This window comes from Mytilus edulis, unplaced genomic scaffold (genome assembly GCF_963676685.1).
Source record: "Mytilus edulis unplaced genomic scaffold, xbMytEdul2.2 SCAFFOLD_172, whole genome shotgun sequence".
NCBI classification, from domain to species: domain Eukaryota; kingdom Metazoa; phylum Mollusca; class Bivalvia; order Mytilida; family Mytilidae; genus Mytilus; species Mytilus edulis.
Window position 1 is genome coordinate 29,255 of NW_027268599.1, and position 17,085 is coordinate 46,339.

Consider the following 17,085-nt stretch of genomic DNA (forward strand, 5'->3'; position numbering starts at 1 on the left):
GTGAAAAGCATTAGAGAATATTTTACTGGGGCTGTTTCGCAGGCTATTGAAGGGAAAGCTACTTTTCTATTTTAATTTATTTTCTCCCCAAATAGGGGAGTGAGCCGATCCTGGAGGTACTGCAATACCAGGCCAACTCGTGGCAAGAGCGGTGCAAGCACCTAACATCTCACCTAGTTGCAAAAATCAGTTTAATATCGAAGTACCCACATGGGGTACGTATCAGATATTAAGCTGATAAGAACAGATACTACACTTTGATCTTAGCCAAAAGGCCGAGAAGCGATACTCAAATCTCTCCGAGTTTCCAAAGCCTACAAATCCTATTTCTTACTCAAACACGGTGTTTTAATTTTAACCAAAGCTACACAACTTTTGCAAATTTATATACAAAAAGCACACGAAACACGAGATCTTGATTTGCTTCAAATACCTGACAGCATGAAACGATTTCTGCATGACAAAACGGGTGTGAAAATAAAAAGCGGCTTGTGAAATACGGCAAGTCGCGAGAATACATTTTTAAACGTATATCATACGTATACGTATTTAATCTTAATCGAACGAAATAACATGATCATGTTGATTCATCCTAGGTCCGACGAACGCAGTTTTTAAAGCCTAGGAAATTTCTAGGAAATTTCTTTAATCACAAAATAAATTCAACGCTTTTTCACAATCTGCACGGACTTTTCACTGTCTCGTTTAGTTAACACAAATATAAACAGTTCATCTGTTCTATTTTTTTTTAAGGAATTGACCGGTACAGCTATTTTTAAATAAATTTTAGAAGGAGGAAAAAACTTACCGGCCGACTGCAGTTTCCATCGTTTGCCCTCGTTCTGAGGCGACGTCGCTATTAACGATGATTGAAACAGTAGAAGGGGACGTAATTCTTTTCCCCGCGTTTTTCCGTAACGCTAAAAATTCATAGTTTCTTTTTAGGAACGAGAATACATTATTACACTGACATGTGCTGTTATAAATACAAGAAAGCGACAACAAAAATATTACATTACAAGGAAAGAAAATAACTTTTTAGAGAACAGACATAAAATAAAATGCAACTTATTTCACATGCACGAGAAGTAAAATTATTTACAACAATGAGTAAAACTATACAATTTACACAAACTCCTTAAAAAGAATACTAAGAAAGATATATAGAAAAAGTACACATGTAGCAGTGAAAAGCATTAGAGAATATTTTACTGGGGCTGTTTCGCAGGCTATTGAAGGGAAAGCTACTTTTCTATTTTAATTTATTTTCTCCCCAAATAGGGGAGTGAGCCGATCCTGGAGGTACTGCAATACCAGGCCAACTCGTGGCAAGAGCGGTGCAAGCACCTAACATCTCACCTAGTTGCAAAAATCAGTTTAATATCGAAGTACCCACATGGGGTACGTATCAGATATTAAGCTGATAAGAACAGATACTACACTTTGATCTTAGCCAAAAGGCCGAGAAGCGATACTCAAATCTCTCCGAGTTTCCAAAGCCTACAAATCCTATTTCTTACTCAAACACGGTGTTTTAATTTTAACCAAAGCTACACAACTTTTGCAAATTTATATACAAAAAGCACACGAAACACGAGATCTTGATTTGCTTCAAATACCTGACAGCATGAAACGATTTCTGCATGACAAAACGGGTGTGAAAATAAAAAGCGGCTTGTGAAATACGGCAAGTCGCGAGAATACATTTTTAAACGTATATCATACGTATACGTATTTAATCTTAATCGAACGAAATAACATGATCATGTTGATTCATCCTAGGTCCGACGAACGCAGTTTTTAAAGCCTAGGAAATTTCTAGGAAATTTCTTTAATCACAAAATAAATTCAACGCTTTTTCACAATCTGCACGGACTTTTCACTGTCTCGTTTAGTTAACACAAATATAAACAGTTCATCTGTTCTATTTTTTTTTAAGGAATTGACCGGTACAGCTATTTTTAAATAAATTTTAGAAGGAGGAAAAAACTTACCGGCCGACTGCAGTTTCCATCGTTTGCCCTCGTTCTGAGGCGACGTCGCTATTAACGATGATTGAAACAGTAGAAGGGGACGTAATTCTTTTCCCCGCGTTTTTCCGTAACGCTAAAAATTCATAGTTTCTTTTTAGGAACGAGAATACATTATTACACTGACATGTGCTGTTATAAATACAAGAAAGCGACAACAAAAATATTACATTACAAGGAAAGAAAATAACTTTTTAGAGAACAGACATAAAATAAAATGCAACTTATTTCACATGCACGAGAAGTAAAATTATTTACAACAATGAGTAAAACTATACAATTTACACAAACTCCTTAAAAAGAATACTAAGAAAGATATATAGAAAAAGTACACATGTAGCAGTGAAAAGCATTAGAGAATATTTTACTGGGGCTGTTTCGCAGGCTATTGAAGGGAAAGCTACTTTTCTATTTTAATTTATTTTCTCCCCAAATAGGGGAGTGAGCCGATCCTGGAGGTACTGCAATACCAGGCCAACTCGTGGCAAGAGCGGTGCAAGCACCTAACATCTCACCTAGTTGCAAAAATCAGTTTAATATCGAAGTACCCACATGGGGTACGTATCAGATATTAAGCTGATAAGAACAGATACTACACTTTGATCTTAGCCAAAAGGCCGAGAAGCGATACTCAAATCTCTCCGAGTTTCCAAAGCCTACAAATCCTATTTCTTACTCAAACACGGTGTTTTAATTTTAACCAAAGCTACACAACTTTTGCAAATTTATATACAAAAAGCACACGAAACACGAGATCTTGATTTGCTTCAAATACCTGACAGCATGAAACGATTTCTGCATGACAAAACGGGTGTGAAAATAAAAAGCGGCTTGTGAAATACGGCAAGTCGCGAGAATACATTTTTAAACGTATATCATACGTATACGTATTTAATCTTAATCGAACGAAATAACATGATCATGTTGATTCATCCTAGGTCCGACGAACGCAGTTTTTAAAGCCTAGGAAATTTCTAGGAAATTTCTTTAATCACAAAATAAATTCAACGCTTTTTCACAATCTGCACGGACTTTTCACTGTCTCGTTTAGTTAACACAAATATAAACAGTTCATCTGTTCTATTTTTTTTTAAGGAATTGACCGGTACAGCTATTTTTAAATAAATTTTAGAAGGAGGAAAAAACTTACCGGCCGACTGCAGTTTCCATCGTTTGCCCTCGTTCTGAGGCGACGTCGCTATTAACGATGATTGAAACAGTAGAAGGGGACGTAATTCTTTTCCCCGCGTTTTTCCGTAACGCTAAAAATTCATAGTTTCTTTTTAGGAACGAGAATACATTATTACACTGACATGTGCTGTTATAAATACAAGAAAGCGACAACAAAAATATTACATTACAAGGAAAGAAAATAACTTTTTAGAGAACAGACATAAAATAAAATGCAACTTATTTCACATGCACGAGAAGTAAAATTATTTACAACAATGAGTAAAACTATACAATTTACACAAACTCCTTAAAAAGAATACTAAGAAAGATATATAGAAAAAGTACACATGTAGCAGTGAAAAGCATTAGAGAATATTTTACTGGGGCTGTTTCGCAGGCTATTGAAGGGAAAGCTACTTTTCTATTTTAATTTATTTTCTCCCCAAATAGGGGAGTGAGCCGATCCTGGAGGTACTGCAATACCAGGCCAACTCGTGGCAAGAGCGGTGCAAGCACCTAACATCTCACCTAGTTGCAAAAATCAGTTTAATATCGAAGTACCCACATGGGGTACGTATCAGATATTAAGCTGATAAGAACAGATACTACACTTTGATCTTAGCCAAAAGGCCGAGAAGCGATACTCAAATCTCTCCGAGTTTCCAAAGCCTACAAATCCTATTTCTTACTCAAACACGGTGTTTTAATTTTAACCAAAGCTACACAACTTTTGCAAATTTATATACAAAAAGCACACGAAACACGAGATCTTGATTTGCTTCAAATACCTGACAGCATGAAACGATTTCTGCATGACAAAACGGGTGTGAAAATAAAAAGCGGCTTGTGAAATACGGCAAGTCGCGAGAATACATTTTTAAACGTATATCATACGTATACGTATTTAATCTTAATCGAACGAAATAACATGATCATGTTGATTCATCCTAGGTCCGACGAACGCAGTTTTTAAAGCCTAGGAAATTTCTAGGAAATTTCTTTAATCACAAAATAAATTCAACGCTTTTTCACAATCTGCACGGACTTTTCACTGTCTCGTTTAGTTAACACAAATATAAACAGTTCATCTGTTCTATTTTTTTTTAAGGAATTGACCGGTACAGCTATTTTTAAATAAATTTTAGAAGGAGGAAAAAACTTACCGGCCGACTGCAGTTTCCATCGTTTGCCCTCGTTCTGAGGCGACGTCGCTATTAACGATGATTGAAACAGTAGAAGGGGACGTAATTCTTTTCCCCGCGTTTTTCCGTAACGCTAAAAATTCATAGTTTCTTTTTAGGAACGAGAATACATTATTACACTGACATGTGCTGTTATAAATACAAGAAAGCGACAACAAAAATATTACATTACAAGGAAAGAAAATAACTTTTTAGAGAACAGACATAAAATAAAATGCAACTTATTTCACATGCACGAGAAGTAAAATTATTTACAACAATGAGTAAAACTATACAATTTACACAAACTCCTTAAAAAGAATACTAAGAAAGATATATAGAAAAAGTACACATGTAGCAGTGAAAAGCATTAGAGAATATTTTACTGGGGCTGTTTCGCAGGCTATTGAAGGGAAAGCTACTTTTCTATTTTAATTTATTTTCTCCCCAAATAGGGGAGTGAGCCGATCCTGGAGGTACTGCAATACCAGGCCAACTCGTGGCAAGAGCGGTGCAAGCACCTAACATCTCACCTAGTTGCAAAAATCAGTTTAATATCGAAGTACCCACATGGGGTACGTATCAGATATTAAGCTGATAAGAACAGATACTACACTTTGATCTTAGCCAAAAGGCCGAGAAGCGATACTCAAATCTCTCCGAGTTTCCAAAGCCTACAAATCCTATTTCTTACTCAAACACGGTGTTTTAATTTTAACCAAAGCTACACAACTTTTGCAAATTTATATACAAAAAGCACACGAAACACGAGATCTTGATTTGCTTCAAATACCTGACAGCATGAAACGATTTCTGCATGACAAAACGGGTGTGAAAATAAAAAGCGGCTTGTGAAATACGGCAAGTCGCGAGAATACATTTTTAAACGTATATCATACGTATACGTATTTAATCTTAATCGAACGAAATAACATGATCATGTTGATTCATCCTAGGTCCGACGAACGCAGTTTTTAAAGCCTAGGAAATTTCTAGGAAATTTCTTTAATCACAAAATAAATTCAACGCTTTTTCACAATCTGCACGGACTTTTCACTGTCTCGTTTAGTTAACACAAATATAAACAGTTCATCTGTTCTATTTTTTTTTAAGGAATTGACCGGTACAGCTATTTTTAAATAAATTTTAGAAGGAGGAAAAAACTTACCGGCCGACTGCAGTTTCCATCGTTTGCCCTCGTTCTGAGGCGACGTCGCTATTAACGATGATTGAAACAGTAGAAGGGGACGTAATTCTTTTCCCCGCGTTTTTCCGTAACGCTAAAAATTCATAGTTTCTTTTTAGGAACGAGAATACATTATTACACTGACATGTGCTGTTATAAATACAAGAAAGCGACAACAAAAATATTACATTACAAGGAAAGAAAATAACTTTTTAGAGAACAGACATAAAATAAAATGCAACTTATTTCACATGCACGAGAAGTAAAATTATTTACAACAATGAGTAAAACTATACAATTTACACAAACTCCTTAAAAAGAATACTAAGAAAGATATATAGAAAAAGTACACATGTAGCAGTGAAAAGCATTAGAGAATATTTTACTGGGGCTGTTTCGCAGGCTATTGAAGGGAAAGCTACTTTTCTATTTTAATTTATTTTCTCCCCAAATAGGGGAGTGAGCCGATCCTGGAGGTACTGCAATACCAGGCCAACTCGTGGCAAGAGCGGTGCAAGCACCTAACATCTCACCTAGTTGCAAAAATCAGTTTAATATCGAAGTACCCACATGGGGTACGTATCAGATATTAAGCTGATAAGAACAGATACTACACTTTGATCTTAGCCAAAAGGCCGAGAAGCGATACTCAAATCTCTCCGAGTTTCCAAAGCCTACAAATCCTATTTCTTACTCAAACACGGTGTTTTAATTTTAACCAAAGCTACACAACTTTTGCAAATTTATATACAAAAAGCACACGAAACACGAGATCTTGATTTGCTTCAAATACCTGACAGCATGAAACGATTTCTGCATGACAAAACGGGTGTGAAAATAAAAAGCGGCTTGTGAAATACGGCAAGTCGCGAGAATACATTTTTAAACGTATATCATACGTATACGTATTTAATCTTAATCGAACGAAATAACATGATCATGTTGATTCATCCTAGGTCCGACGAACGCAGTTTTTAAAGCCTAGGAAATTTCTAGGAAATTTCTTTAATCACAAAATAAATTCAACGCTTTTTCACAATCTGCACGGACTTTTCACTGTCTCGTTTAGTTAACACAAATATAAACAGTTCATCTGTTCTATTTTTTTTTAAGGAATTGACCGGTACAGCTATTTTTAAATAAATTTTAGAAGGAGGAAAAAACTTACCGGCCGACTGCAGTTTCCATCGTTTGCCCTCGTTCTGAGGCGACGTCGCTATTAACGATGATTGAAACAGTAGAAGGGGACGTAATTCTTTTCCCCGCGTTTTTCCGTAACGCTAAAAATTCATAGTTTCTTTTTAGGAACGAGAATACATTATTACACTGACATGTGCTGTTATAAATACAAGAAAGCGACAACAAAAATATTACATTACAAGGAAAGAAAATAACTTTTTAGAGAACAGACATAAAATAAAATGCAACTTATTTCACATGCACGAGAAGTAAAATTATTTACAACAATGAGTAAAACTATACAATTTACACAAACTCCTTAAAAAGAATACTAAGAAAGATATATAGAAAAAGTACACATGTAGCAGTGAAAAGCATTAGAGAATATTTTACTGGGGCTGTTTCGCAGGCTATTGAAGGGAAAGCTACTTTTCTATTTTAATTTATTTTCTCCCCAAATAGGGGAGTGAGCCGATCCTGGAGGTACTGCAATACCAGGCCAACTCGTGGCAAGAGCGGTGCAAGCACCTAACATCTCACCTAGTTGCAAAAATCAGTTTAATATCGAAGTACCCACATGGGGTACGTATCAGATATTAAGCTGATAAGAACAGATACTACACTTTGATCTTAGCCAAAAGGCCGAGAAGCGATACTCAAATCTCTCCGAGTTTCCAAAGCCTACAAATCCTATTTCTTACTCAAACACGGTGTTTTAATTTTAACCAAAGCTACACAACTTTTGCAAATTTATATACAAAAAGCACACGAAACACGAGATCTTGATTTGCTTCAAATACCTGACAGCATGAAACGATTTCTGCATGACAAAACGGGTGTGAAAATAAAAAGCGGCTTGTGAAATACGGCAAGTCGCGAGAATACATTTTTAAACGTATATCATACGTATACGTATTTAATCTTAATCGAACGAAATAACATGATCATGTTGATTCATCCTAGGTCCGACGAACGCAGTTTTTAAAGCCTAGGAAATTTCTAGGAAATTTCTTTAATCACAAAATAAATTCAACGCTTTTTCACAATCTGCACGGACTTTTCACTGTCTCGTTTAGTTAACACAAATATAAACAGTTCATCTGTTCTATTTTTTTTTAAGGAATTGACCGGTACAGCTATTTTTAAATAAATTTTAGAAGGAGGAAAAAACTTACCGGCCGACTGCAGTTTCCATCGTTTGCCCTCGTTCTGAGGCGACGTCGCTATTAACGATGATTGAAACAGTAGAAGGGGACGTAATTCTTTTCCCCGCGTTTTTCCGTAACGCTAAAAATTCATAGTTTCTTTTTAGGAACGAGAATACATTATTACACTGACATGTGCTGTTATAAATACAAGAAAGCGACAACAAAAATATTACATTACAAGGAAAGAAAATAACTTTTTAGAGAACAGACATAAAATAAAATGCAACTTATTTCACATGCACGAGAAGTAAAATTATTTACAACAATGAGTAAAACTATACAATTTACACAAACTCCTTAAAAAGAATACTAAGAAAGATATATAGAAAAAGTACACATGTAGCAGTGAAAAGCATTAGAGAATATTTTACTGGGGCTGTTTCGCAGGCTATTGAAGGGAAAGCTACTTTTCTATTTTAATTTATTTTCTCCCCAAATAGGGGAGTGAGCCGATCCTGGAGGTACTGCAATACCAGGCCAACTCGTGGCAAGAGCGGTGCAAGCACCTAACATCTCACCTAGTTGCAAAAATCAGTTTAATATCGAAGTACCCACATGGGGTACGTATCAGATATTAAGCTGATAAGAACAGATACTACACTTTGATCTTAGCCAAAAGGCCGAGAAGCGATACTCAAATCTCTCCGAGTTTCCAAAGCCTACAAATCCTATTTCTTACTCAAACACGGTGTTTTAATTTTAACCAAAGCTACACAACTTTTGCAAATTTATATACAAAAAGCACACGAAACACGAGATCTTGATTTGCTTCAAATACCTGACAGCATGAAACGATTTCTGCATGACAAAACGGGTGTGAAAATAAAAAGCGGCTTGTGAAATACGGCAAGTCGCGAGAATACATTTTTAAACGTATATCATACGTATACGTATTTAATCTTAATCGAACGAAATAACATGATCATGTTGATTCATCCTAGGTCCGACGAACGCAGTTTTTAAAGCCTAGGAAATTTCTAGGAAATTTCTTTAATCACAAAATAAATTCAACGCTTTTTCACAATCTGCACGGACTTTTCACTGTCTCGTTTAGTTAACACAAATATAAACAGTTCATCTGTTCTATTTTTTTTTAAGGAATTGACCGGTACAGCTATTTTTAAATAAATTTTAGAAGGAGGAAAAAACTTACCGGCCGACTGCAGTTTCCATCGTTTGCCCTCGTTCTGAGGCGACGTCGCTATTAACGATGATTGAAACAGTAGAAGGGGACGTAATTCTTTTCCCCGCGTTTTTCCGTAACGCTAAAAATTCATAGTTTCTTTTTAGGAACGAGAATACATTATTACACTGACATGTGCTGTTATAAATACAAGAAAGCGACAACAAAAATATTACATTACAAGGAAAGAAAATAACTTTTTAGAGAACAGACATAAAATAAAATGCAACTTATTTCACATGCACGAGAAGTAAAATTATTTACAACAATGAGTAAAACTATACAATTTACACAAACTCCTTAAAAAGAATACTAAGAAAGATATATAGAAAAAGTACACATGTAGCAGTGAAAAGCATTAGAGAATATTTTACTGGGGCTGTTTCGCAGGCTATTGAAGGGAAAGCTACTTTTCTATTTTAATTTATTTTCTCCCCAAATAGGGGAGTGAGCCGATCCTGGAGGTACTGCAATACCAGGCCAACTCGTGGCAAGAGCGGTGCAAGCACCTAACATCTCACCTAGTTGCAAAAATCAGTTTAATATCGAAGTACCCACATGGGGTACGTATCAGATATTAAGCTGATAAGAACAGATACTACACTTTGATCTTAGCCAAAAGGCCGAGAAGCGATACTCAAATCTCTCCGAGTTTCCAAAGCCTACAAATCCTATTTCTTACTCAAACACGGTGTTTTAATTTTAACCAAAGCTACACAACTTTTGCAAATTTATATACAAAAAGCACACGAAACACGAGATCTTGATTTGCTTCAAATACCTGACAGCATGAAACGATTTCTGCATGACAAAACGGGTGTGAAAATAAAAAGCGGCTTGTGAAATACGGCAAGTCGCGAGAATACATTTTTAAACGTATATCATACGTATACGTATTTAATCTTAATCGAACGAAATAACATGATCATGTTGATTCATCCTAGGTCCGACGAACGCAGTTTTTAAAGCCTAGGAAATTTCTAGGAAATTTCTTTAATCACAAAATAAATTCAACGCTTTTTCACAATCTGCACGGACTTTTCACTGTCTCGTTTAGTTAACACAAATATAAACAGTTCATCTGTTCTATTTTTTTTTAAGGAATTGACCGGTACAGCTATTTTTAAATAAATTTTAGAAGGAGGAAAAAACTTACCGGCCGACTGCAGTTTCCATCGTTTGCCCTCGTTCTGAGGCGACGTCGCTATTAACGATGATTGAAACAGTAGAAGGGGACGTAATTCTTTTCCCCGCGTTTTTCCGTAACGCTAAAAATTCATAGTTTCTTTTTAGGAACGAGAATACATTATTACACTGACATGTGCTGTTATAAATACAAGAAAGCGACAACAAAAATATTACATTACAAGGAAAGAAAATAACTTTTTAGAGAACAGACATAAAATAAAATGCAACTTATTTCACATGCACGAGAAGTAAAATTATTTACAACAATGAGTAAAACTATACAATTTACACAAACTCCTTAAAAAGAATACTAAGAAAGATATATAGAAAAAGTACACATGTAGCAGTGAAAAGCATTAGAGAATATTTTACTGGGGCTGTTTCGCAGGCTATTGAAGGGAAAGCTACTTTTCTATTTTAATTTATTTTCTCCCCAAATAGGGGAGTGAGCCGATCCTGGAGGTACTGCAATACCAGGCCAACTCGTGGCAAGAGCGGTGCAAGCACCTAACATCTCACCTAGTTGCAAAAATCAGTTTAATATCGAAGTACCCACATGGGGTACGTATCAGATATTAAGCTGATAAGAACAGATACTACACTTTGATCTTAGCCAAAAGGCCGAGAAGCGATACTCAAATCTCTCCGAGTTTCCAAAGCCTACAAATCCTATTTCTTACTCAAACACGGTGTTTTAATTTTAACCAAAGCTACACAACTTTTGCAAATTTATATACAAAAAGCACACGAAACACGAGATCTTGATTTGCTTCAAATACCTGACAGCATGAAACGATTTCTGCATGACAAAACGGGTGTGAAAATAAAAAGCGGCTTGTGAAATACGGCAAGTCGCGAGAATACATTTTTAAACGTATATCATACGTATACGTATTTAATCTTAATCGAACGAAATAACATGATCATGTTGATTCATCCTAGGTCCGACGAACGCAGTTTTTAAAGCCTAGGAAATTTCTAGGAAATTTCTTTAATCACAAAATAAATTCAACGCTTTTTCACAATCTGCACGGACTTTTCACTGTCTCGTTTAGTTAACACAAATATAAACAGTTCATCTGTTCTATTTTTTTTTAAGGAATTGACCGGTACAGCTATTTTTAAATAAATTTTAGAAGGAGGAAAAAACTTACCGGCCGACTGCAGTTTCCATCGTTTGCCCTCGTTCTGAGGCGACGTCGCTATTAACGATGATTGAAACAGTAGAAGGGGACGTAATTCTTTTCCCCGCGTTTTTCCGTAACGCTAAAAATTCATAGTTTCTTTTTAGGAACGAGAATACATTATTACACTGACATGTGCTGTTATAAATACAAGAAAGCGACAACAAAAATATTACATTACAAGGAAAGAAAATAACTTTTTAGAGAACAGACATAAAATAAAATGCAACTTATTTCACATGCACGAGAAGTAAAATTATTTACAACAATGAGTAAAACTATACAATTTACACAAACTCCTTAAAAAGAATACTAAGAAAGATATATAGAAAAAGTACACATGTAGCAGTGAAAAGCATTAGAGAATATTTTACTGGGGCTGTTTCGCAGGCTATTGAAGGGAAAGCTACTTTTCTATTTTAATTTATTTTCTCCCCAAATAGGGGAGTGAGCCGATCCTGGAGGTACTGCAATACCAGGCCAACTCGTGGCAAGAGCGGTGCAAGCACCTAACATCTCACCTAGTTGCAAAAATCAGTTTAATATCGAAGTACCCACATGGGGTACGTATCAGATATTAAGCTGATAAGAACAGATACTACACTTTGATCTTAGCCAAAAGGCCGAGAAGCGATACTCAAATCTCTCCGAGTTTCCAAAGCCTACAAATCCTATTTCTTACTCAAACACGGTGTTTTAATTTTAACCAAAGCTACACAACTTTTGCAAATTTATATACAAAAAGCACACGAAACACGAGATCTTGATTTGCTTCAAATACCTGACAGCATGAAACGATTTCTGCATGACAAAACGGTGTGTGAAAATAAAAAGCGGCTTGTGAAATACGGCAAGTCGCGAGAATACATTTTTAAACGTATATCATACGTATACGTATTTAATCTTAATCGAACGAAATAACATGATCATGTTGATTCATCCTAGGTCCGACGAACGCAGTTTTTAAAGCCTAGGAAATTTCTAGGAAATTTCTTTAATCACAAAATAAATTCAACGCTTTTTCACAATCTGCACGGACTTTTCACTGTCTCGTTTAGTTAACACAAATATAAACAGTTCATCTGTTCTATTTTTTTTTAAGGAATTGACCGGTACAGCTATTTTTAAATAAATTTTAGAAGGAGGAAAAAACTTACCGGCCGACTGCAGTTTCCATCGTTTGCCCTCGTTCTGAGGCGACGTCGCTATTAACGATGATTGAAACAGTAGAAGGGGACGTAATTCTTTTCCCCGCGTTTTTCCGTAACGCTAAAAATTCATAGTTTCTTTTTAGGAACGAGAATACATTATTACACTGACATGTGCTGTTATAAATACAAGAAAGCGACAACAAAAATATTACATTACAAGGAAAGAAAATAACTTTTTAGAGAACAGACATAAAATAAAATGCAACTTATTTCACATGCACGAGAAGTAAAATTATTTACAACAATGAGTAAAACTATACAATTTACACAAACTCCTTAAAAAGAATACTAAGAAAGATATATAGAAAAAGTACACATGTAGCAGTGAAAAGCATTAGAGAATATTTTACTGGGGCTGTTTCGCAGGCTATTGAAGGGAAAGCTACTTTTCTATTTTAATTTATTTTCTCCCCAAATAGGGGAGTGAGCCGATCCTGGAGGTACTGCAATACCAGGCCAACTCGTGGCAAGAGCGGTGCAAGCACCTAACATCTCACCTAGTTGCAAAAATCAGTTTAATATCGAAGTACCCACATGGGGTACGTATCAGATATTAAGCTGATAAGAACAGATACTACACTTTGATCTTAGCCAAAAGGCCGAGAAGCGATACTCAAATCTCTCCGAGTTTCCAAAGCCTACAAATCCTATTTCTTACTCAAACACGGTGTTTTAATTTTAACCAAAGCTACACAACTTTTGCAAATTTATATACAAAAAGCACACGAAACACGAGATCTTGATTTGCTTCAAATACCTGACAGCATGAAACGATTTCTGCATGACAAAACGGGTGTGAAAATAAAAAGCGGCTTGTGAAATACGGCAAGTCGCGAGAATACATTTTTAAACGTATATCATACGTATACGTATTTAATCTTAATCGAACGAAATAACATGATCATGTTGATTCATCCTAGGTCCGACGAACGCAGTTTTTAAAGCCTAGGAAATTTCTAGGAAATTTCTTTAATCACAAAATAAATTCAACGCTTTTTCACAATCTGCACGGACTTTTCACTGTCTCGTTTAGTTAACACAAATATAAACAGTTCATCTGTTCTATTTTTTTTTAAGGAATTGACCGGTACAGCTATTTTTAAATAAATTTTAGAAGGAGGAAAAAACTTACCGGCCGACTGCAGTTTCCATCGTTTGCCCTCGTTCTGAGGCGACGTCGCTATTAACGATGATTGAAACAGTAGAAGGGGACGTAATTCTTTTCCCCGCGTTTTTCCGTAACGCTAAAAATTCATAGTTTCTTTTTAGGAACGAGAATACATTATTACACTGACATGTGCTGTTATAAATACAAGAAAGCGACAACAAAAATATTACATTACAAGGAAAGAAAATAACTTTTTAGAGAACAGACATAAAATAAAATGCAACTTATTTCACATGCACGAGAAGTAAAATTATTTACAACAATGAGTAAAACTATACAATTTACACAAACTCCTTAAAAAGAATACTAAGAAAGATATATAGAAAAAGTACACATGTAGCAGTGAAAAGCATTAGAGAATATTTTACTGGGGCTGTTTCGCAGGCTATTGAAGGGAAAGCTACTTTTCTATTTTAATTTATTTTCTCCCCAAATAGGGGAGTGAGCCGATCCTGGAGGTACTGCAATACCAGGCCAACTCGTGGCAAGAGCGGTGCAAGCACCTAACATCTCACCTAGTTGCAAAAATCAGTTTAATATCGAAGTACCCACATGGGGTACGTATCAGATATTAAGCTGATAAGAACAGATACTACACTTTGATCTTAGCCAAAAGGCCGAGAAGCGATACTCAAATCTCTCCGAGTTTCCAAAGCCTACAAATCCTATTTCTTACTCAAACACGGTGTTTTAATTTTAACCAAAGCTACACAACTTTTGCAAATTTATATACAAAAAGCACACGAAACACGAGATCTTGATTTGCTTCAAATACCTGACAGCATGAAACGATTTCTGCATGACAAAACGGGTGTGAAAATAAAAAGCGGCTTGTGAAATACGGCAAGTCGCGAGAATACATTTTTAAACGTATATCATACGTATACGTATTTAATCTTAATCGAACGAAATAACATGATCATGTTGATTCATCCTAGGTCCGACGAACGCAGTTTTTAAAGCCTAGGAAATTTCTAGGAAATTTCTTTAATCACAAAATAAATTCAACGCTTTTTCACAATCTGCACGGACTTTTCACTGTCTCGTTTAGTTAACACAAATATAAACAGTTCATCTGTTCTATTTTTTTTTAAGGAATTGACCGGTACAGCTATTTTTAAATAAATTTTAGAAGGAGGAAAAAACTTACCGGCCGACTGCAGTTTCCATCGTTTGCCCTCGTTCTGAGGCGACGTCGCTATTAACGATGATTGAAACAGTAGAAGGGGACGTAATTCTTTTCCCCGCGTTTTTCCGTAACGCTAAAAATTCATAGTTTCTTTTTAGGAACGAGAATACATTATTACACTGACATGTGCTGTTATAAATACAAGAAAGCGACAACAAAAATATTACATTACAAGGAAAGAAAATAACTTTTTAGAGAACAGACATAAAATAAAATGCAACTTATTTCACATGCACGAGAAGTAAAATTATTTACAACAATGAGTAAAACTATACAATTTACACAAACTCCTTAAAAAGAATACTAAGAAAGATATATAGAAAAAGTACACATGTAGCAGTGAAAAGCATTAGAGAATATTTTACTGGGGCTGTTTCGCAGGCTATTGAAGGGAAAGCTACTTTTCTATTTTAATTTATTTTCTCCCCAAATAGGGGAGTGAGCCGATCCTGGAGGTACTGCAATACCAGGCCAACTCGTGGCAAGAGCGGTGCAAGCACCTAACATCTCACCTAGTTGCAAAAATCAGTTTAATATCGAAGTACCCACATGGGGTACGTATCAGATATTAAGCTGATAAGAACAGATACTACACTTTGATCTTAGCCAAAAGGCCGAGAAGCGATACTCAAATCTCTCCGAGTTTCCAAAGCCTACAAATCCTATTTCTTACTCAAACACGGTGTTTTAATTTTAACCAAAGCTACACAACTTTTGCAAATTTATATACAAAAAGCACACGAAACACGAGATCTTGATTTGCTTCAAATACCTGACAGCATGAAACGATTTCTGCATGACAAAACGGGTGTGAAAATAAAAAGCGGCTTGTGAAATACGGCAAGTCGCGAGAATACATTTTTAAACGTATATCATACGTATACGTATTTAATCTTAATCGAACGAAATAACATGATCATGTTGATTCATCCTAGGTCCGACGAACGCAGTTTTTAAAGCCTAGGAAATTTCTAGGAAATTTCTTTAATCACAAAATAAATTCAACGCTTTTTCACAATCTGCACGGACTTTTCACTGTCTCGTTTAGTTAACACAAATATAAACAGTTCATCTGTTCTATTTTTTTTTAAGGAATTGACCGGTACAGCTATTTTTAAATAAATTTTAGAAGGAGGAAAAAACTTACCGGCCGACTGCAGTTTCCATCGTTTGCCCTCGTTCTGAGGCGACGTCGCTATTAACGATGATTGAAACAGTAGAAGGGGACGTAATTCTTTTCCCCGCGTTTTTCCGTAACGCTAAAAATTCATAGTTTCTTTTTAGGAACGAGAATACATTATTACACTGACATGTGCTGTTATAAATACAAGAAAGCGACAACAAAAATATTACATTACAAGGAAAGAAAATAACTTTTTAGAGAACAGACATAAAATAAAATGCAACTTATTTCACATGCACGAGAAGTAAAATTATTTACAACAATGAGTAAAACTATACAATTTACACAAACTCCTTAAAAAGAATACTAAGAAAGATATATAGAAAAAGTACACATGTAGCAGTGAAAAGCATTAGAGAATATTTTACTGGGGCTGTTTCGCAGGCTATTGAAGGGAAAGCTACTTTTCTATTTTAATTTATTTTCTCCCCAAATAGGGGAGTGAGCCGATCCTGGAGGTACTGCAATACCAGGCCAACTCGTGGCAAGAGCGGTGCAAGCACCTAACATCTCACCTAGTTGCAAAAATCAGTTTAATATCGAAGTACCCACATGGGGTACGTATCAGATATTAAGCTGATAAGAACAGATACTACACTTTGATCTTAGCCAAAAGGCCGAGAAGCGATACTCAAATCTCTCCGAGTTTCCAAAGCCTACAAATCCTATTTCTTACTCAAACACGGTGTTTTAATTTTAACCAAAGCTACACAACTTTTGCAAATTTATATACAAAAAGCACACGAAACACGAGATCTTGATTTGCTTCAAATACCTGACAGCATGAAACGATTTCTGCATGACAAAACGGGTGTGAAAATA

The 17,085-nt window shown here is 35.6% G+C and overlaps 15 non-coding genes across 15 annotated transcripts; all 15 read right to left on the minus strand.

The window, feature by feature from the left end:
* Positions 1-94: 94 nt before the first annotated feature.
* Positions 95-287, minus strand: LOC139507861 (U2 spliceosomal RNA). Its single transcript, XR_011660905.1, has one exon. It is a non-coding gene; the product is annotated as a U2 spliceosomal RNA (small nuclear RNA).
* Positions 288-1,280: 993 nt separating this feature from the next.
* LOC139507862 (U2 spliceosomal RNA) lies at positions 1,281-1,473 on the minus strand. Its single transcript, XR_011660906.1, has one exon. It is a non-coding gene; the product is annotated as a U2 spliceosomal RNA (small nuclear RNA).
* A 993-nt stretch (positions 1,474-2,466) lies between these two features.
* LOC139507864 (U2 spliceosomal RNA) lies at positions 2,467-2,659 on the minus strand. The gene has a single exon (XR_011660907.1). It is a non-coding gene; the product is annotated as a U2 spliceosomal RNA (small nuclear RNA).
* Positions 2,660-3,652: 993 nt separating this feature from the next.
* Positions 3,653-3,845, minus strand: LOC139507865 (U2 spliceosomal RNA). The gene has a single exon (XR_011660908.1). It is a non-coding gene; the product is annotated as a U2 spliceosomal RNA (small nuclear RNA).
* Positions 3,846-4,838: 993 nt separating this feature from the next.
* Positions 4,839-5,031, minus strand: LOC139507866 (U2 spliceosomal RNA). The gene has a single exon (XR_011660909.1). It is a non-coding gene; the product is annotated as a U2 spliceosomal RNA (small nuclear RNA).
* A 993-nt stretch (positions 5,032-6,024) lies between these two features.
* On the minus strand, positions 6,025-6,217 carry LOC139507868 (U2 spliceosomal RNA). Its single transcript, XR_011660911.1, has one exon. It is a non-coding gene; the product is annotated as a U2 spliceosomal RNA (small nuclear RNA).
* A 993-nt stretch (positions 6,218-7,210) lies between these two features.
* On the minus strand, positions 7,211-7,403 carry LOC139507869 (U2 spliceosomal RNA). Its single transcript, XR_011660913.1, has one exon. It is a non-coding gene; the product is annotated as a U2 spliceosomal RNA (small nuclear RNA).
* A 993-nt stretch (positions 7,404-8,396) lies between these two features.
* Positions 8,397-8,589, minus strand: LOC139507870 (U2 spliceosomal RNA). Its single transcript, XR_011660914.1, has one exon. It is a non-coding gene; the product is annotated as a U2 spliceosomal RNA (small nuclear RNA).
* A 993-nt stretch (positions 8,590-9,582) lies between these two features.
* LOC139507871 (U2 spliceosomal RNA) lies at positions 9,583-9,775 on the minus strand. Its single transcript, XR_011660915.1, has one exon. It is a non-coding gene; the product is annotated as a U2 spliceosomal RNA (small nuclear RNA).
* Positions 9,776-10,768: 993 nt separating this feature from the next.
* Positions 10,769-10,961, minus strand: LOC139507872 (U2 spliceosomal RNA). Its single transcript, XR_011660916.1, has one exon. It is a non-coding gene; the product is annotated as a U2 spliceosomal RNA (small nuclear RNA).
* Positions 10,962-11,954: 993 nt separating this feature from the next.
* Positions 11,955-12,147, minus strand: LOC139507873 (U2 spliceosomal RNA). The gene has a single exon (XR_011660917.1). It is a non-coding gene; the product is annotated as a U2 spliceosomal RNA (small nuclear RNA).
* A 994-nt stretch (positions 12,148-13,141) lies between these two features.
* LOC139507875 (U2 spliceosomal RNA) lies at positions 13,142-13,334 on the minus strand. Its single transcript, XR_011660918.1, has one exon. It is a non-coding gene; the product is annotated as a U2 spliceosomal RNA (small nuclear RNA).
* Positions 13,335-14,327: 993 nt separating this feature from the next.
* LOC139507876 (U2 spliceosomal RNA) lies at positions 14,328-14,520 on the minus strand. The gene has a single exon (XR_011660919.1). It is a non-coding gene; the product is annotated as a U2 spliceosomal RNA (small nuclear RNA).
* A 993-nt stretch (positions 14,521-15,513) lies between these two features.
* Positions 15,514-15,706, minus strand: LOC139507877 (U2 spliceosomal RNA). The gene has a single exon (XR_011660920.1). It is a non-coding gene; the product is annotated as a U2 spliceosomal RNA (small nuclear RNA).
* Positions 15,707-16,699: 993 nt separating this feature from the next.
* Positions 16,700-16,892, minus strand: LOC139507878 (U2 spliceosomal RNA). The gene has a single exon (XR_011660921.1). It is a non-coding gene; the product is annotated as a U2 spliceosomal RNA (small nuclear RNA).
* Positions 16,893-17,085: the final 193 nt, after the last annotated feature.